Source organism: Habropoda laboriosa, unplaced genomic scaffold (genome assembly GCF_001263275.1).
Source record: "Habropoda laboriosa isolate 0110345459 unplaced genomic scaffold, ASM126327v1 scaffold62, whole genome shotgun sequence".
Taxonomy (NCBI): domain Eukaryota; kingdom Metazoa; phylum Arthropoda; class Insecta; order Hymenoptera; family Apidae; genus Habropoda; species Habropoda laboriosa.
Genome location: NW_017100177.1, coordinates 253,885 through 275,322, shown reverse-complemented (window position 1 = coordinate 275,322; position 21,438 = coordinate 253,885). Strand labels below are relative to the sequence as shown.

General features: G+C 39.2%; 1 protein-coding gene across 2 annotated transcripts in view; it reads left to right on the top strand.

Moving 5' to 3' along the window:
• The window catches only part of LOC108578910 (coiled-coil domain-containing protein 137), a 90,601-nt gene that overhangs the window by 21,122 nt on the left and 48,041 nt on the right, over positions 1 to 21,438 (top strand). For both annotated transcript variants that reach the window (XM_017942326.1, XM_017942325.1), the window contains exon 4: positions 2,792 to 2,939. The gene's annotated coding sequence lies outside the window, so the exon portion shown is untranslated. The remainder of the gene's footprint in view (positions 1 to 2,791; positions 2,940 to 21,438) is intronic.

The window sequence follows — 21,438 nt, the reverse complement described above, 5'->3', positions numbered from 1 at the left end:
GAAGAACTTTTCTGCGTGGATTTCTCCTCGAATGTTTACATCGGAAAACAGGTATAATTGATTATCGAACTTCTTTCTTATACAGCAGTTTTTATTTGTTTTGATGCAGATAACGTTTATCGACGTTTATCGAGAGTGAGAACTGTGTACACGTGTGACGTTGCGTGTTTCTCCGATGTTCCCGATCAGAGATCGATATCGTTCGAAAGCTACCTGTTTGTCATTCCGCGTTATAATTCCCGATCGATGGTTTTTTTGCACAGCCACTTCGCCGGTTGTTTGCTCCTGACGTAATCGCTCGTTACAGTGATAAATCGTGAAGTTACATAAATCTGCGACATTCTTTGTAACTCGGTGTAACGATGGACGGTCGATGTGCAATAATTTCGGGGGGAAATGGGGGCAATTTCGGACGAGATACGCGATCACACTTATCTGTAATCTTATCCGTAATGTGGACAAAATGTGAATCGAATATTTCCATAAGAGAATCCACGAATTGTACTGTCGAATTCTATATTTTCAACGCGATAGCCTGTCTTTCTTCTTTCAGCAAAAATTTCGAAATAAACAATTTGCGTAGATGCAATTTCAAATAGATACACTTATCGCAATTCATTGTCTCAGCTATCGTACAGAAGAAACTTTAATCTAATTAATTTCAGAATAAACTCGAGTGAATTAAGTTCCAATTAAATATGTAATAGAAAAATCTGTTTGTCGAGTAAACTTTCGTTGTTTCGACACGAAAAGGTGGCTTGTAGCGGAGAAGGTTTTCAGGTGGGAAACAGGTGTCTCAATTACCTCGTCTCAATCGAGATAAACTCCGCAGTTCCACGCGAAAAGCCGCTTCTTCGCGGATTTTTAACGCCGACAGGTGGAGAACCGAGTGGTTGGTTGCGTAATGACGGTAATTGCACAGTGTTTGCGTGGTGATAAGGCTCGGACGTAGCCCGTGTGCTCCCACGTCGTATTGTAATTCCCCGGTACAGAGACATCGAGTAGAGAGGATCTAACGAGCGTGGAAGATAGGAAACTCCTTGGTGCGGACCGGGGAAAAAGTATTTCGTCGATAAATTCGCGCCTCGTAAATCGTCCAATCTCTGACCTGGGAGAAGTTTTTGAGTTGCCACGTGTAAACGAGCTGATTTACGCCGCTTTTTTAACTTCGTGTTCCGAATGCCTTTTGCTTCTTCCAGTTATATAGTTCATAGATTTACTATTTCCAGAGATTTATACCTACTTTCCTTCTTTTCGTTTTCTCTTTTTTCTGTTTTTTTTTTTAAGCTTAGGTGTACAGGTGAATATGGTGCACGGGGTGTAGAAAGAATTTGTGGGGGATTTTGGAGGAATTTTTAGTTCGATAATTACTTTCATCTTCGAAATGTTATAACTTCTGGAATAGATTAGTGATTGTAAGAAGTGAATTTGAAAAAAATAATTTTTGCTTTTTTTGATTTTTGGAGAAATTTTTATTTTACCAATTCCTTTTATCTCAAAATATTATAATTCCTGGAATATACTAGTAAAATATTTGAAAAAAATAATTTTTCGAGGATTTCAGAGAAATTTCTACTTCACTAATTCCTCCCATCTTCAAAATATTGTAATTCCTGGAATAGTCTATTAAAATACTCGAAAAAAATAATCTTTCGAGGACCTGAGAGAAATTTTTATTTCACTTATTCCTCCGTCTTCAAACTATTATAATTCCTGGTAAAAAGAAAAATAACCTTTCGAGGATTCCAGAGAAATTTTTGATTCGCATACGAAATTTCCTTTCGTCACAATACTCAGTGTCGCAAATATACTCTGCCTTTTTCGAAAAAACATTTGAAAAAAATAATACAAACTTTGTATGTTTTCGTCGACTTTCATTTCTTCCGAAATATTCAAGCACCGCTTATCAAAAATCGGCGCGAATTTCCCCGACGATCTAAGACTTTCCTTTCCAAAAGCGTTCTTTAAAGAACAGCAAATCTAAGAGGAGATATTCTACCGGCTGACGAGCGTCATCGAACAGCTTTGTCATTCGCGCGGAGCCACGTATTACCAGTTGCATAATGACTCGATTAGACAGGGCTACATAGCTGCACCATTGAAAGAGTTCGTGAAAGTCGCGGTGCATCTTGCCACGCGATTATATTCCAGCTGGATGGAAGATCGAGAAGCTGGAAAGGTCGCCTCTCTGGTTGAGCGTTGTTTAAATGCTACCAGCTCAACCACCACCTTCCTCCGTTTATCGGGAAAGCGTTCTTCTTCCACCGTGTTTCAAACTTTTCTATACAGTCAGCCTCGAAACAATCTCGAGACAGTCGCGATTAAGTCGTCGGATAACATTGTCGAACGAAAAGTTCAACCTCCCCAAGGGAAATCGTAGAAAAAGCATGAAAAAGGCTGTAAGTCGTTGGACTTGGAACTTCTTTTTTTTTGCTTAATGAATAAAACTTTGAAACATGTGGAAAGTAGGTTTTCATACATTTCCTCGATGATAAAAAATAAAAGAATAAAAAATGTTAGCTCTCCTGGAATTTTTATTTCACAGCCTTTTTTGTAAATTTCTTTGTCAATTGCGTCGATAATAAATTGTTCCAAATTGGTAAAACAACCATTGGCAGTGCACGAAATTTTCGTGTAGACTTCAAAAGTCAAATAAGAGTCAAAATACATCCAGTTTCCTGTGTACGTTGATCGTAATCGACGTTACAAGGCGCAAGCTTGATCCTACTCGCGAAAATTATCGCCTTCGGAATCTAACAACCAGAGTTTCCAAGGTCTTTCTCATTCGCAGGCGACCAGTTGATCGGGTGTTCTCGAAAATCGAAGCAGAACCAACTTCACGATAGCCCTATCCTACCTGAAATCTGGATCTTGGAGGATCTACATCCTCGTTCCTCGAGTAATCAACAGGACCGACCACGTGACCGGTGTATTCAAAGGTACGTGAATTATCAGCGATATTTTCAGAGTTGTTTTTTCCCATTCTCTTTTTTTCATCAACGAAGAGGAAACGACGATTTTCCATGCGGTAAAAGCGAAAGTAACGGCGGCGGGTAACCGCGAATATGAACGATCGATCGGTTTTTGTCGCTTGTCACGCTTCGCGAGATTTTCATTCTCTCTTTAGCGCTTTTCATCTTTCCTTTCCTTCCTGGATCGAATCACCTCTTCCATCGCGATCCTCTTCAATTCCCCGCGATCGAGAATCGGCGATATTAACGCACGCGTTAGCGACACACATTTCAAGATTATTATTAGCTCTTTTTTCTTCGAACATATTTGCATGCCGCCGAGGATATTTCGCGGAACGATTAAATATGCAACAGTCGCGGTTTTATTACGAGCGAGCAGCATTGAACTTTCTTCGTTTTACCAGCGCTTAATTAACTTTGCGATTTGACGTGTTCTCAACTGTGCAAGTTTGTTTTTTTTTGCCAACGCTTTTCTCGACTAACAAATTTACCGTAATTACCATAATTATCGGCGATTCGATGCCTTCACTTTTTCGGATAATTATTCTGCATTTAAATGTGCACAGTTCGGCGAACGCTTTTGGGAAAACTCGGTCAGATTTTCCTCTTTTCACCCAACATTCGATCGAGTGTAAAATTCGAGGTGTTTCCAAGTGTTGAATTTTTTTCTTTAAGAAAGACACTTTCTCCCCGGTTGACGAGTTTACCGTAGCTGGCAACGATTCGAGGCCTTCAATTGGCAAGCTGATTAATTCGGAATTTCTAAGGTGCGCAGTTTTGGCGGGAACTAAAGTCGGGCAGTTTTTCGCACGGTTCTTTCGGCGATTCGACGTCAGGGTGGAAACGATCGTCGATAATCGACGCTCGGGAGAGAGTTTAACTTGGTTTCATTAGGCCCCTTTGTCGTTGGAACGGCGCATCACGAACAGTCGACGATTATACGCCGCGTTAATTACTCGCCATTAACAAGTTTCAAGCGCAGCGAACGAGTCAAGGTCTTTCGTTTATTCTGCTCAATTTCTGCCGTGCGGTTTTATCCTACTCTCTCCACCGTATTTCATCTGTTCTCACGTGTCGCCGATGTGCCTTCGATAAATCGTATCGCACAATCACTTATCGAATTCAATATTGAAATCTTCGTTGCAACGTGGACGTTGTCGCCCTGCAAGTGTTTGCAGAGATCTATTTTTTTTAAGTTAACTTGAAACGCGACACTTAGGATTTCGCCTTTGGGTTTTTTAATACGTGCACTGTTCGCTGTTTTAATACAGTGTTGAGTAGAAAAAGAAATATTGTGTACAATTTCTGTTTTGTAATCGTCGGATTTCAATTGAATCTGAATTTAGCGATGAAATGCAAATTGACAAGGTGTAGAATTCTTCTTTTATCGCAGCGTGACTGTAATCTGCACCGCAACTGTGACTTGTCATTTATAAATACCCCTCATTTGCATCTCTATTACAGATGCAAAGCTTGTTCGTTCTCGTCAACGTTCGTGAAAAATTTGATAGATCTTTAGAAGTCTAACGATGTTACTCTGAAAATTTCTATTTATTTTCATTACTTTTCGACGCCTCTGTGAAATTTCTCTGGACAAAAGTGCCCTTCGTCGCAACTCCTTAAGTATGCAGGATAAAAGGAATTTATAGATTGATCGAAATTTTACTAAAAATAAAATAAATATTTAAACGAATCTATAAAATTTTAATAAATCTACAAATTCTTTTTTCAAATGATAAAATTATAAATTTGAATAAATCTGTAGATCTTTTTTAACCACTTGCGCTGGAAAGACGTGCCACGCAGATGTTTTTGTCCCAGAATTGCCAACGACGTGTTAGACACGTGAATCGTCGGTTATCTTTTTTCACTTATGAGAAATTTTCTTCTTTAAGTTTGTAAGAAAAGAAGATGTAGAGTACAGTCTGTATCACGAGAGCGTGGACGGCGATATTTTCGAAACCTGAAACTTTGCTTACTGTACTTTCGGTGTATATAAAATTTCTTACAGAAAGAATTCATCTTCACAGAGATATCGCTCTTGTGGAACAGACTGTACGTGCAAGAAACAAAAGAACGCAGAATGCAAGCATCGTCTTGCTGCATTACACATCCCAGACTGTTTCGAGACGTATCGCTCTGTACAAAATTAGTGCACATATCTGTGTAAAGTAGATGAAATTTGAACTCTGCCGAGTCTTCTCGTTTCAAGTTGCAGCTCACGTCCAATTACAGCGTAGCATTTGGGCATGCGTGAATTGGCTGCCAGCGCAACTGATTAAAATTATAAATTTTAATAAAATCAAAATTTTCAAGTAAGCGTCGCACCCTAATTAATTATCTCTTCCTGTCCCATGCAACGCGAAAAGCAAAAAAAAAATGTTCAAATTGATCTGTACAGTGATTTCAAAGGAAACAGCTTGGAGCACTTTATCCAGCTCACCCCGTACAAAATGTTCCTCAATTTGCCAAACATTTAATATACACTGCGTGCACCGTTGTTTCTTCTCGACGGGAAATTTGTTTCACCAGCATAATTTCCTTTTAATTGATCATCATCCGGCATCGTTCTAGCAGATTGGAGAAATTTCATCGTCGTTACACGCTGCTGACGCCGACCTGGACTCTTCTTTTTTTTTCCTCTTCTCTTCGGTTCCTTTAATCTCGCGGCACGCGTATCGTCTTTATTATCGCAATATCGGGAAATTTCTTGGGCCGGGCGATAATCGAAGCGGCGACGGAGGAGGCGCAACGAGTAAAATTTTTATCGTCCTCTCGCTCGTGTCGGAATCCGTTAACGCATTCTGCAGACCGCGCGAAAATTTTTCGCGACGGTCGACGTTTCGTTGTAAGTCAACCTCCTCTCGTTACCCTTACGACGTTGTTTCTCTCTTCGCACCTTCTTTTTTTTCTTGCTTTTATCACCCGTTACCGGACACTCGTCGACTCCGATACTGCGCGTTTCGCGAATCTGTGCATCAATGGAACTTGGAGATTCTTGGCAAGTTTCGGGAACGAGAGAGACTTTCTGGAATTTTTCAAGTTGAGGATAGTTGAGAAAGTGTGGCTTGGAGAGTTTGGAATTTTTGGGAGGTGCGAAGGTCGATGGATAATTGAACTTATTGAAGTTCGATTGGAAGATTTAAATTAGTAAGGTGTAAATACTTGGTGATCTTCAGGTTTGGAAATTGAGACTGTAGTTGAATTTGGAGGTGTTGAAGTTTCATTTATCTTGAATGAATTGTGGAAAGTTGTGAATTCGTTGGCAAAGGGTTAAGTAAATTTGGTATTGTAATATCTGGTCAGATTGTTCGAATACAGTTGGAGTGAAGGTGTCGAAATTTAAGTTACGAAAAATCACGAATTTTTTGACGAAGGGTTAAATAAATTTAATACTGCAATATCTGAATAGTCATATTGCACGAAGAATTGCAATTTTACGAGACTACAGTTAGAGTGAAGGTGTTGAAATTTAAATTACAAAAAGTCACTAATTTTCTTGGGGAAGGGCTAAGTAAATTTGATATTATAATATCTCGTCAGATTGCTCGTAGAATTGCTATTTAACGAGACTGCAGTTAGAGCAAAGTTGTCGAAAAATAAACGACGAAAAATCAGGAATTTTTTGAGAAAGGGTTAAATAAATTTGATGTTACAATATCTCGTCAGATTACTCATCAGAGCAAAGGTGTCGCAAATTAAACGACGAGAAATCACGAATTTTTTTTTTGAAAAGGGTTAAACAAATTTGATATTATATCTCGTCAGATTGCACAAAGAATTGCAATTTCACGAGACTGCGGTTAGAGTGAAGGTGTCGAAAATTAAGTGACGAAAAAACAGGAATTTTTTGAGAAAGGGTTCAGTAAATTTTATACTACAATATCTGGTCAGATTGTTCGAATACAGATAGGGTGAAGGTGTCGAAAATTAAATGACAAGAAATCACTAATTTTTTTAGAAAAGGGTTAAGTAAATTTGATATTATAATATCTCGTCAGATTGCTCGTAGAATTGCAATTTAACGAGACTGCAGTTAGAGCAAAGGTGTTGAAATTTAAATCACGAAAAATCACGAATTTTTTAACGAAGGGCTAAATAAATTTAATACTGCAATATCTAAATAATCATATTGCACGAAGAATTGCAATTTTACGAGTCTACAGTTAGAGTGAAGGTGTCGAAATTTAAATGACAAAAAGTCACTAATTTTTTTAGAAAAGGGTTAAGTAAATTTGATATTATAATATCTCGTCAGATTGCTCGTAGAATTGGAATTTTACGAGACCACAGTTACAACGAAGGTGTCGAAAAATCACGAATTTTTTTTTTGGGAAAGGATTAAACAAATTCGATATCGTAATATCTGGTCAGATTGTTCTTAGAATCGCTAGCCAGCATTGTATCACCGCTAGATGCACGTGGCAACGCGTGTTCGTCTTAATATCGACGGCGTGGGTGGACGAGATAAAGTGTAATCAAGAGGATACGTGTCTTACACGCTCGAAAGTGAGACATATTGCTCCTCTTACACGAGCAGTAATCGAGACGTAAATACCCTCGGCTCGTGATGCAATCATGCAAACTCGCTCGTAAACTTGGTGGACAACTTTTTTTTCAATCTGCAAACCTTCCGGAAGGCTCGTCTTCCTGGACAACTCTCGATCGAAATACCCATCCTAACGACGAATTTCACCCTAAACAATAATAGAAGAAGAACCTTCGTTCTTTCAACCCTTTCGGATCCGACAAAGAAAATCTCGTTAACGAGCACTTTCAATCTCGGTGTTAAAAAGCATTCACAAAGAACATTTCTACATTTCTCTCTCTCTCTACATATATTTCATTATTTCCTTCACTTTTGTACTCGCCTCTCGCACCGTGAAATCAAATAATCCGCTTTTTTATTTCGGCTGAAAAAGATTTTAATACGAATTGATAAGAACTTCAGATCGAACGTATCTCCTCTATTCAGTTCTGAATAAAAAAATAAACAGAAAAGTAACACTAAAATAAATCATGGTAGAATCCGCGAGAACACTTTTTATTTTCGAACAATTTGTCCCGGTGAACAGTGTTGTTGTTGGCCAATGGAAAATAAATTCCACGTTGGAACAGCTGTTTTCCAGAAACACCTGGACGACCGGTGAAACAGTTTCGTGAACTCGACCTATTCTCCTTATCAGAACGAGCCGGCCACGGCTTTAGTCCTCTCTCTCTCTCTCTCTCTCTCTCACTTTTTCCACAGAGTTTACCGAGGGCTTCCGAGTATTTCGGCTGTTCATCTGAATATTGGAAAACTTGGCTGGGATAAATGAAGTTTTCCCCCGCGAAACAGGAATTCTCTTTCGTCAAATTGCAAGTGGCGAGGAGGCGAGTTTTTCTTTTGACCAACTTTGCCATCGTTTCTTCCTCTCCTTCCGTCGATTCTCCTCTTTTTTTTTCGCTTCTTCTTTCTCCACAATACATACACGATCCTCCGTGAAGTTCGTCCTGTAACAATACTCTTTGCTTCGTCCTCGTTCCACGCCCGAGGAGCTTGCAATCTGATCGAGGAAACGCGTTCCCATTTGACGCGGATTAATTACGAAACACCTTGCAACTCGCGTCTTTTTTTTTTACACTTTTCACGTCGTGTTCTTCTTTTTTTTTTATATGGACGTGTATTAGAAGAATAAGCGGAAGAGGCGGGGAGTTGGGAAACTCGTTAGAGGATCACGTTGGTTGGAATTAATTTTTAGAAGTTTGCGCTGGACCTCCAGAGGAATTTACCGCGTTCCCTTTGTTCAGAGTTTGCTGGAAAATTGAGGGGAGCGTGGGATATGAGATGTCAACGTTTCGATCTGCACAGAGTGTTGAAAATAATTGTGGACAAATTTCCGAGGCGTTTGAATCTGAATTTCGAAGAGATTCGAAGTTTCGTCAATCGCTTCGAATCTAATTCCAAGTGCTCGGATTCAAGAGTTTCAGACACCCTGTATTGTAGAATAAACTAAATTTCGTAACCGATCTCTCTCCCGGAACAATACTCCCTCGTATTATTACCTGAACATCGACACTGTCAGAAATTTGCCATTGTTTTTTAGAAAGAAAGATTGACAATATTTACGTTCACGCAGCACGTTTCCGACATTATCCAGATGAAAAAGGAAGACATAAATAGGTACGTCGTATTCCTATCTTCTCGTTCGAGTGAAAAACGTAAGCAGGATTAATAATATGTATTACACGTTGAAATATTCCGCGTGAAATGGCGAGATCTTTTACCCTTCCATTCTTATGGGAGAAATAAAAGAGAGAAAAAAAAGAAGGAAGGAAGAGGCAGGAATAGCGTAGCGATAAGGCGACCAGCCCCTCGTATAATGAAACTTGTATCTCTTTTTCTTCGCTGCGAAGTGTAGAAGAGTGAGAGAGGGGGGAAGAAAAAAAGGTAGGATGTGAACGTTAATCCAAGAATTTCTTCCCTCGTTCGTTTTCCCCTGGATTGCGTTAATTTGTTGCCTTTTAATTCCTTCAAGCTCTTTCGTTCTATTTCCATATGATCCAGAAATTTATCGGCCCGGTAAACGTTTTAATAAGATTCAAACGCTGAGAAAGAAGAACGTTGTCGGAGGAACGAGGATCCTTCCTTTTCTTCTTCGTTTCTGTGTTTCTTCTTTTTCGTTTTTTTTTTTTTTTTTTGCATAACCGGTATCACGCGCACTTTCTGCGTGGATTAGATAGACGCGGCAGTCGGTCTTATTAACGTCGCTGCCAGGTGGATGAGATAAGAGTTAATCGTTGGAACGTGGCTTTATTTCAGCTGCACCGAGACTCGACTAATCATCCAGATAGACACTGTATTGTCTAACTGTAAAATGGTCGTAGATCATTTTCATAAGGTTCCTCTTTTCGTCTTGCATTGCACCTTTTGCTGGGGCTGGAATTTACGTTCTATCGATTTTTGGGAAGTTTGAAGAAGGATCTTTGAGAACGATCGTAGACCTTCTGATGGACATTCTTTTTAAGGAAGAAGTTTGGGGTATTTAGTTAGTTTTACATCGACAGTGTGTATTGATTGGAATTTATTTGGGAGGTTTGGTGCACGAGATTGTTACGTTTTATCGATTTCTGTGGAGTTTGAAGGGTACTGAGGTGATCTCTGAGAACGATCATTGATCTTCTGATGGACATTCTTTTTAAGGAAGAAGTTTGGGGTATTTAGTTAGTTTTACAACGACAGTGTGTATTGATTGGAATTTATTTGGGAGGTTTGGTGCACGAGATTGTTACGTTTTGTCGATTTTTGTGGAGTTTGAAGGGTACTGAGGTGATCTCTGAGAACGATCATTGATTTTCTGATGGACATTCTTTTTAAGGAAGAAGTTTGGGGTATTTAATTAGTTTTACAACGACAGTGTGTATTGATTGGAATTTATTTGGGAGGTTTGGTGCACGAGATTGTTACGTTTTGTCGATTTTTGTGGAGTTTGAAGGGTAGTGAGGTGATGTTTGAGAACGATCATTGATCTCCTACATTGACCATTTTTCAAAAATTAATAAAATTCCGTTTCCCCAAGAAAATCTCAAGAAAGCAATCTAACTTAGTCGCAGAGTAAACCTTTATTGTGAAATACAGAATATATGCCAACTATGGTCGCTAATCCTTAATTATCAGTTTACGTTCCAAATGAAAAAATTCAAACCATTTTCATCGATCCCCCGATGGACCTTCTTTCTAGGAAAGAAGTTAAATTAATTCCCTTAATTTTACAATAACAATGAATATTAAAGTCTCGTTGCACGTAAAATAGCGAATTCATAAATAACACAGTGAAAACAAAATTTTCTTTCTCACCATAATTTAAGCTCGTATTCATAATTGTCGACACAATTATCACTACGTTTTCACAATCCACAAGTAATTGGAACTTTAGCAATCCCAGTTTTTCGCGCGTTTTATCGTTTCGTTTCACGCTCTCTCTTCCTTCCTTGCGTTCCACGCTTCGTTCGTCTTAATATCAGCCCCGGTGTGGCTGGACAGTTGTAGATCTAATCAAAGGAAGGGGGTTTTATCCCCTGGAAACGGAGATACACGCGGCATTCGAGGACGTAATCGTGCAAGGAAAATACGTGCTCGACATGGCGAGCGCGATTTCCCTCTTAGCTCTCTAGCTCCGCTGATAAATTTATTTCACCCGTCCTCTTTCGCCCTCCTCCTCCTCCTCTGCGTCGTCGATGTGCACGGAAACGATTTCCCACGGAGAGTGAGTCTGTGAACCCTTTTTGACCTCTCGCGGTAAATGATGGTCCGCGGAAAACGACGCCTTCTGTTTGGACAGCGAGATTGTTTCGCGCCGTGGACGGTTTACTCTTTCGACTTGACTAAGGCTTAAGGATGTGGCTTCGGCTCTGCAAACTTTTCTGCCGGATCTTCGGTAATTGTACATTTCTCGAGATGTAATCTTGCATCCGTTGCGGTTGCTCTGGCAATTCTTACGATTCCTCGAATTATCCAAATGATTAGATAGAGCGATTTTTAGTGCTTCCGGTCGTATTTGGTTCGTTCATTTTGTGGAATTGGTTTAACCTTTTCGTTATGGCGCGCTTGTGACAAAATATGATCGCTATGAACGGAGCGCATTACTGACTAGTCGACACTGAGGTACATTTCATATCTGATTTTTCTTTCCCATATGTTTCCAATATCTGTCTTATAAGATTTAAATGAAATTTGGCAAACGATCATTTTGTCGCTAAAACAAAAACGAAAGAAAATATGGTACGCTCTTCGTACCCGAGCGCCCACTTTTCGAGAGCGTATATATTTTATAAGATTTAAATGAAATTTGGCAAACGATCATTTTGTCGCTAAAACAAAAACGAAAGAAAAGTATATATGGTACGCTCTTCGTACCCGAGCGCCCACTTTTCGAGAGCGTATATATACGCTCTTCGTATATAAATGTTCATTCTTCGAGGGCGTATATATACGCCCTTCGGAGCGAAAGGGTCTTCGTATATGAATGTTCATTCTTCGAGGGCGTATATATACGCCCTTCGGAGCGAAAGGGTTAGTAATAAGTTGTGAGTGATGGCGTGAATGTAATGTGTTTGTCGAATCGTCTCGAGATTTGGAAAACGAGCGGATCATACAGGGGAACAGGGGGTAAAACAGTAGAAGCGCGTTGTTATTGATATCGGTGAGTACGTGGGAATTTATTGCGAGATATATGTAGAGAGCGTTGATCAAATTATCATTATTTCTTTTTACGTGTGTTTATAGTTATTGTTATAAAATATATTGCTATTGAACTTATTATCAAGTGTTATACGATGTAACGTTACTGTGATGTTTAAATAGAGCAATTTCACTGCTTCTCTTGGAATTTGTTTGGTTCATTTAAAAGTTTCAATGGAAAATTGAAAGAGTAAATTTCCTGTATTTTTCTTGATATTTATTTAGTTAATTTTCGGGGCAAACTAGTGTTGTTTAAAAGTTTAAATGAAATATTAAAAGAGAAAAATAATGAAAAGAGTAAATTTACCGTACTTAGTTAATTTATGGGGCAAACTAATGCTATTTATACGTTTAAATGAAATATTAAAAAAGTAACAGTAAGAGTAAGAAAATTAAAAATTGAAAGAGTAAGTTCGCTGTATTTTTCTTGATATTTATTTATAATAGTTCATTTACGAGCCGAACTAATGTAATTTAAATGTTTCAATTTAAAATTAAAAGAGTAACAGTAAGAGTAAAAGAATTAAAAATTGAAAGAGTAAGTTTGCTGTATTTTTCTTGATACTTATTTATAATAGTTCATTTACGAAGCAAACTGATGTTAAGATACAGAACACGCAGGAAATAGGTTACGACATTTCAGCTAGATTTATAGTTAAAGAACAAGGTAGCTTGAAATTTCGTGGAAGCGGTAAGACGACTTTCCTCTTGATTAAGAAATTAAATATCGATGACGCGAGCGTCGTAATCTCGAAGGATATCTCGCGAGAAATTCGTTTGGAAGTGCATCTGTGACACGGTAACAGCGTAATTCCGACCTTCTACACCGCGTGTCGCGTTAAATCGCGAGCAAATTCGTAAATCTTACGAGCTGTCGACGAACGGGACACCAGATAACGACAGAAATATTCCAAACACCGGCGACACTTTATTTAATCTCCGCAGATTCCGACGACGTGTTACGTCGATTCGTGAAACACGCATTCAGTTAGACGTTTTGCGGTAGAAAAGACGACGATTCGGTGATTTGTGCCGGGAAAAGAGGGAATTAGAAATCGTGAAACATTGAAACGTAATCGGCAAATTTGGGAAAAGTGATCGTTTGTCGAATGGAAGGAAGTATGAGTGAAGTATAGGGAATATGTTGAAGTCAAAGTGTCAGTTAAGTTTCAATTTAAATTCAAAATTAGGCAATAAAATTTGAATGCTGGTATTTAATTCAAAATCAGCCGATCACAATTGAATATTTGAATTTAAATCAAAATCAGCCAATCTTTAATTTCACTCATAACCAAAGGCGAACGCATTGCTAGAAATTCGCTCGATTCTCCTTGCGATTAACTATCCGGTTCGAACAGATTTCAGCACGCCACTGCTCATCCCCTCTCGTCCAACACGTTTTATCTTATCATCGTAGATGTTTAACTTAATTCGAACACCATGATGTCGTGTCGCGAATAAAATTGTGCGCGAAACGTCGGTCGATCGCGATTTTTCACGATTACCTTTCACTTGGTCGTCAGATCGGAAAATCTCGTTTGCCTTTCGAAACTGTCGCTAAAAGCAACTTGTAACCTCGTCGGAGAAGGAAATGGAGTCGTTTAGGCTGGCTAGACATCGTAGATCATTCGGATAATAAACTTCTCCCTTTTCCCTTCGTCGAAGTTGTCGCATCGAGAATGTGAAACAGATAATAACCATAGATACGCGAGAATTTTACCTCTTTTACAATTTATTTGTCACGTTTCGACGTTTAATTCTCGAATTTCTCTGTAATTCTACTGTAATTCTCGGAAGTTCGTTTAATCCTTTTCTCCGTGTAATCGATGCAGTAGATCCTCGTTTAATGAACAGATTACAGCATCGAAAACTCGCTGTGTAACAGAATTTTCTAACGAACGATGAATGACCGACGAAAGAAGCCTTTGAAATTTGTTAGGTAAATCGAAACGATGTATTTACCTTTCGAATTTATTTTACGCGATTCAACGATGATAGAATTATCGATACAGAAGCATCTTTTAGTCGTTGTTCGATCGTGTAGTAATATTTCTCGCGAGGGAGAAATTTTGACAAGTTTTGCATTGGAAAAAAAAAAAAGGAATGTAATGTCTTGGATTTTGCAATACGTTAATACAAAATACAAGATAGGTAAGAAGGAAATGTTCAGTAAAAGCTGTCTCGTTTAATTAATTCCGTGCTCGGCCTTAAAATTTCATTCCCCCGTTGGACAGGAGTTGCGTGCAGACAGCCAATCGTAAATCTCTTTGCCGTTTCCCATTCGCCCTGATATTTTTTTACGTAAATTTTAACGGAAAGTAATTAGAAGGAAGACGTAAAATTCCGCGACGCTTCGAACCCCTCTGATTGCTCTTTCGCCGAGCTTCAAACGAATCGGACCGAGCTTTTGAGAAATGACACGTTGAATTTTTTCGAATTTTCACGCTTACTAAGAAACTTGCGTTCGTTTTTATTCTGAATTTTTTTCTCTTCGAAAATGATACATCGAGCTTTTTCTAATTTTCGGGGTTATGAAGAAATTTTTATTAATTAATTCTTCTCGGTTTATTCAGTCGCAAAAGTGACACGTGGAATTTTTTCGAATTTTCGTGGCTGTGGAAATATTTGCATTAATTTGCATTCTCAGTGTTTTGGTTTTCAAAAATGACACCGAATTCTAATTTTCACGGTTATTCAAATATTTGCATTAATTTTCATCCTCAGTTTTTTTGTTTTCAAATCGACACATCGAAATCGGTCTTTTTATTTTCGAAAATGACACCGAATGTTTTCTAATTTTCACGGCTGTGAGAAAATGCGCGTTAAACGTTAAAATTCGCATTAATTTCCTTGTAATTGTTGCGTCCGTAAAAATATTCGCGTTCATTTTTTCCTCCCAATTTGTTTCGTTCCCCAGCGATGGAATGTCGAGCGCCGGTCATCCGCTATTGTAGCGGGTATTATTTCACGTTACGACAGAGGGAACGCTGAAATAACAATTTTCCTTGGAATTTGAACGACAGTAACGTAATTTCGTAGCGAAGCTGCTGTATTTAGCGCCTCGGGCGTTATTTCACTCTATGACAAATCGCGGCTAGCTTCGAGGCGTTTGTGAAAATAGACGGTTTTGACTCATGAAACCGGTAATCGTGTGTTAGAGTTGGTCACGAGTCACTTGGAACGCAACGGATTCCTCACTTCTGCAGTTAGACGCGTCGTTCTTGGCACGTATCTCGCAAATATTTAGCAAGGATAAGTTTTATCGGGACGCGGCTTGTTTTCCCATCGAGTCCCCGATAACACACCGCATTTTTTTCCACAGATAACATTATCGCGATGTTAATAATCGTATTTTTAATTGTCCCACGTAGAATTGTTCAGCCAATAGGAAGTGGTTACTCAGTTTCCAATTGCTACCGATAAATATTTTGAAAGAATCTTTTAGGTTGCGTTAGGAAATACTGTAGCGACGACGTAATGGTCTTGTAAGAAAAGACCTAGCACTTGGGTTTTGTTTATCAAATTTTAAGGTTCGTTGGAAATACCGATCTAATTTATTAAATTCGACAACTAATATAAACTTACACGACCTTGATTATGATTTTTCTTTCTAGAAACGATCTGTAAAGTGTTAGGTACCTAACGTTTTAGTACTGTATTGGGTAGAAAAAGATAATTACTCATATTCGGTGTATTATATTTTCACAGTTTTATAAATTAAAATGAAAATTAGTCGCATTTTGGCCAGTAAGTAATTAATAAAATTGAGAAAACACAAAAATACTAGTCTAAAAAATAATATCTAGAGGTTCTCAAAAAAGATCTCATCGAGCTATCTGTCTCTTCGTAGATAAATAAAATAATCGTTTACAGACACAGAGGAAATCTCATTGAACGTCTACTTGGTCTGTAACGAAACTGTTCCATCGAGAGGCTGCCAATTAATTCCATATCCCGAGGGAGAGAGAGAGAGAGAGAGAGCTCGATCGAAATCACCGCAGAGTGGTTCGTCAATTTTTCAGAATTTACTCTGCTTTCTGGCTTTTCGTCTCCTCCGTCCGCGTTCTTCCTCCCTTTTTTTCCCTCTCTCGCGGGGGAAGAGCCCTCGTGTTGACATCGAGTAAACTTTCTTGGCTCGATGGTTCGCTCCTGAAAGCGATCGGACGGGGCTCTGAATACCGGGTAAATAAACGCCACGCGTCCCTATCGACACCCCGCCCGTGAGTGGTGAGAGCGTTATTAGCGGCGGTGAATTTGAAAGTCGTCGATATTCCGTCGTCAACGCGATCCTTACCCCTTTTTCGGGCTAATGAAAGTCAAATTATTCGAAGAACCGCGCGGCGCTCCTTTCTCGCCTGTTTGCCAGCCTTCTTGGAACACTCGATCTTTATCCGTTTCGCGCGAACAACCCAGGATGGACGAACGAAGATTCTTTGATTCGATGTCCCTTTCTTCTTCCTCCTCTTTTTCGATTCTTACGCTGCTCGGGTGCTTTTTGCGTCTATTCCAGACGATTTGCAGTTTTAGAGGGAGACGGTTCGTTCATTTTCAACATTTTTGTGCAATTTAAAAAATTGGGGAGTTTTGAAGATACGTTTTGAATGTTTTTCGCTCACTGTTCGGATTAGAAAATTAGAACGGGGCGGTACGGGGCGTAAAGACACGTGCAATGAAGGTGCATACGAAATTCGGAGACACTTGGTCAAGTAGATCGTAAGATATCGTGGCAGGTATTTTAGAAAAATGTGTTTAAAGTTTTTCTTGTCGGTTCGTAATCGTCGATTTTGCACATATATTTTTCAATCTATATTCTTGAAGAAAATGCAGAGAAAATAAATTTCCCCTTGAAAGTCGCCACGAATTTTCCGGATCACCGAATAAATAAACGTCTAAACAGCACAAGACGCAAGAAAAAAAAATGAAACCTAATAAATAGCTCTACATAAGTACACTAAGAGTATAAGACACACAAGACCGCAAACATTCTTGGAGGAAATCGAAGTTGAAGTTCGAATACCCGTAACTAAACGAGAAAGCTCCTCCGGAGCATGGAGCATCTTCGTTTCACGGAAGATGACTAATTGGACCGGCGCTTTTAACCGGTGCACCACGCGAGACCGGTGTGCATCGGCAACGGGGAGCCATAAAACACGCGATTAAACCTTGGCTACTACCTCTCCATTCACCGCAGCCTCGTAAATCGTCCGTCGATCGCGTTTAAAACCCGACCGGACTCTATCTCCGTCGCCGTATTCAATTTCGACGGCGACGGGGAAAGGAATCTCGCGGGGACCAACGCGTAATCAGCGTTCGTGGCCACAGTTCGCGTAAGAATGCCGGCTTCACTCGGATTCCACGGGGTTTCCCGCCGCGGAAAACCGGTGTACGTTTAATTTCAAGTCGAACGTGCCGCGACTATAGAGAAATTGCCGGCTACGATGAAAAGAAGCGTGCGAATTGATCGTGTTTCGCCTTCCTGGTATTCTACATTTTTCCAAGTATACTCGGTGTCGCGTTCTCATCTATCAGAGGGGATACTTGGAAGAGTATTTTTTAATCCTTTGAGTATTCGGTATTTTAGAGATTCTATACTTTTCAACCCTTTCACTGCTATTGGCGCGTATGGACGCTTTGAAAATTTTCTCGCACACTTGCGCCTTAATTCTATCCTTAAACTTAGCTCGAAACCAAAAACTTTGCCGATAAGTTACCTCGGCGAAAGGGTTGAAGTCGAAGCTTCGGTGATAAGAAAATGATTTTTCCGATGTCGATTTGTTTACAGTGGATTGTGAAAAATGGTGTTTCTTGCCAAGTCCAAGGTTTCACGAGTGACCCTCTCTTCTCGAGTTAAATTCGAGAGAACTTACTTTTCTCCAAGTATCTCTGAAACTTTCGAGTACCTTACTTGGAGCGATCTTCTTTTCAAGTTGATCGATTGTTCGATTCTTCCCAAGAATTCCAAGGACTATCGAGCATTTTATTATACCATCTTCCCATTGTCTCTTCGCGATGCAATTTCGACAGAAACGTCTCTCCTTTCAATATCTACAGTCTCATTGATCACGATGAGCCGGAATTAAATTCTGAGAAGCACTCAACCGCGTCGTTGTCAAAGGCGTGGGTGCATGCCGGATTTCACTTATTCAGGCCCTTAAATTCACCAACTTAATCTTTAACAGCACTATTCATCGCTTCGTTCCAATTAATTTATTCACTACACCGGTGAACACGACAATTAGCCCTTCTGTATTATTCACCGGTGTTCCATTTCCAAGTGTAATACCATCGTTACGATATGCTCGATTATTAACCCGTTGTTAACCTGAATAGAAAATTTACAATTCGTAAAAATGCCAACTCGGCTAGCCACGTTTTCTGTTCACGCCGATGACACGAAACTAGAATATTCTTAAATCTTTCACTCGTGAAACAATTATTGACGAATTCCGGACGGAGGTTAATTTTAACCCTTTCGCTGCGGGGAAATGCACTAGTGCACGCATAAGCGTCCGCAGCCGGGACCGAATGCGGACGCTTAAGTGGGATTTAACTAAACAAAAGAGAGGAGATGTGTCTGAGTCGGATTCACATTCAGTAGTCGATATCGAACTCCACTTCGAAGTCCAATTTCCAAGAGTTGGTGGGGATAGCGACGGACGCTTACGTGTGCACGACTGTATTCTGTTTTAGCGTTTTAAATTCGAATTTAAAAATTTGTCATTTTATTAAATTAGAGTGGAAGTTTGCAAAAGTTAAGGATGAAATTAAGGTGAAAGTGTGGCAAAAAAGTGTGAAACAATTATTGACAAATTCCAGGCAATTTTAATTTTAACCCTTTCGCTGCGGCGAAATATTCCTTTTCACCATTTTAAATTCAGATTTAAAAATTTATCATTTTATTAAATTAAGGTGAAAGTTTGCCAAAACTCGCCAAAAGCACAGTGAGAGGAAATTTTCTTCAACTTTTAACAATTTTCAATTTTAATCCCCAATCTTCCGAGTTAAAACTAAAGTTCCAAAATTAACGGTCGAGGATTAAAACCACAAATAGCGAACGCTTATTTGCACAAGGTCAGCTAAAAGAATCGTAAATAAAAGGGTTAACGATGGAGAAAATAGGAGAAACGAGAACGATTCCGAGAAAAAAATCTTCATCCGCTCGATAATTCGTGGTGCAAAATGACTTTCACGCAGTTCGAGTAGACTCGTTAAATTGTTCCAACCTCGTGCAACATTATCGCCGTCTTTCCGCGGTGACGATTTCTTGCCGCGACTTTCGTTGGCTGGAGACTCGCGCGCAGCTCGTTCGTTATGCTTTCATTGTCCTTAGTCGCGCGTTTAACAAGACAATCCGCGTTTTAAGTCCGCCGCGTGCCGCATCGCCTCGGGGATTTTTCTTTTCGCCTCGATCGCGTCTCGCTCGGATGCTGCTCGAAAACGACCGCCGCAAACTTTCGAAACGAGGAAAGTACTACAGAGGTACACGTACACGCGAATCTTCGCGAATTGTTGTCCGCTGTGATTTGTGCAACATTGCGTGTCACGTAAAATTGAAATTTTCCCGCCATTCTGGATTTTGACCGAACATCGACACCTGTCTTTGTGATTTTTTTCGCGGGGAACTGTAAGTTGTTTTAGGCTGTAATTTCGTACGCACCTTTGTACATCTTCGAAGAGTGTGCACAAATTTTTTTGTGGAGAAAGAGTGGGTATTAGAGAAGTTATTAACCCTTTCGCTACGGTAGATTTTAACGCGTAACGTGGGTGACTGGCGGTAAATTATGAATCACGACTGGAAAATTTGTTATTTTGGCCGTATCGTTTTGAAATTCGGTTTGTTAAGTTAAGGTGAACGCGTAAAGGATGAAATTAGGTATTAAATTGAGGTGGAAGTGCACCGAAATGGTCTAACATCCACCGATGGTAGAAAGTAAAATCTGAGGGAGTAGTGGTTAACCCTTCAACTGGGGAAGACGAGTTAACTCGTCATTGGTGTATCGATGTGTACTTAGAGCACAGTAGTTTATTTATGAAAGGATTGTTTATTTTTAATTTGATCATTTTGCCTGCATTAAATATTAAGTACGTCATGTTCATATTTGCTAGAAGAAAAATGAAGTCGGTAATTAGTTATAATTTGTATTCGTTTCTAATTACAAGCTAGAGAGATTCAATTTCTGTTCAGTTGACGAATTAAGAATAGATTTTTGGATATAAAAAAAATAAAAAAGAAAAGAAATGGTTGTTTTTCGCGGGTGTATGGCCGTGATAAAAGGGAAGATTAAGCGATTAAGTATAGATTCGGTATAATTTTCGGATTGGAAAAAAATTTGAGGAAGAGGCGAGGGAGGAATTTGGAAAAAGGGCAGCGGGAAGGGTAATCGTTGTTTTTTGTGCACGATAAAATGGAGGATAAGCGATGACAACGAGGCTGAACGAGAGAGCATCGTGGATGGCAACGGCCGGTGTCCGATTAATCAGAAATTAATAGGGCACAAGTAACGCGGCAAATTAATATTCGCGTGCGTGAAAGGGGAGATCAGGGCCGTATAATCTGGCCGGTAACGTCGCGTCGATGTTAAATTATTTGCGCTATCTTTCCATTACCGTTCCATCGATTAAATCATCCCTTCGTTTCCCCCCGCGAATTTTTTATTCCGCCAGGTGCCACGTTTCCAACCTCTCGATTTATTACCTGTTACATTTTCTTCTCCTCTTTTTCATCTGAACTTTGGGGTTTTTCCGTCGTGGAGCAATTCTCTCTGTGGTCACTAGCAAGGTTCAATTAGCGATGATTGTCGTTTGTAAGGAGAAATAGTCGAAGATCGAATTTTAATTCGGAATTTCCCGAATTTTTAATTTTTTTTTGCATTTTAATTCGAGATTTTCCAGATTTCTAATTTTCTTTCGCATTTTAATTCGAGATTTCCCAGATTTCTAATTTTCTTTCGAATTTTAATTCGAGATTTCCCGAATTTCCAATTTTCTTTCGAATTTTAATTCGAAATTTCCCAAATTTCTAACTTCAATTCGAGTTTTAATTCGAGATTTCCCGAATTTCTAAATTTCTTTCCAACTTTAATTCGAAATCTCTCGAATTTCTAACTTCAATTCGCAATCTCTTAAATTTTTAATTTTCTTTCGAATTTTAATTCTATATTTCCCAAATTTCTAATTTTCTTTCGAATTTTAATTCGAGATTTCCCGAATTTCCAATTACCTTTCGAATTTTAATTCAAAATTTCC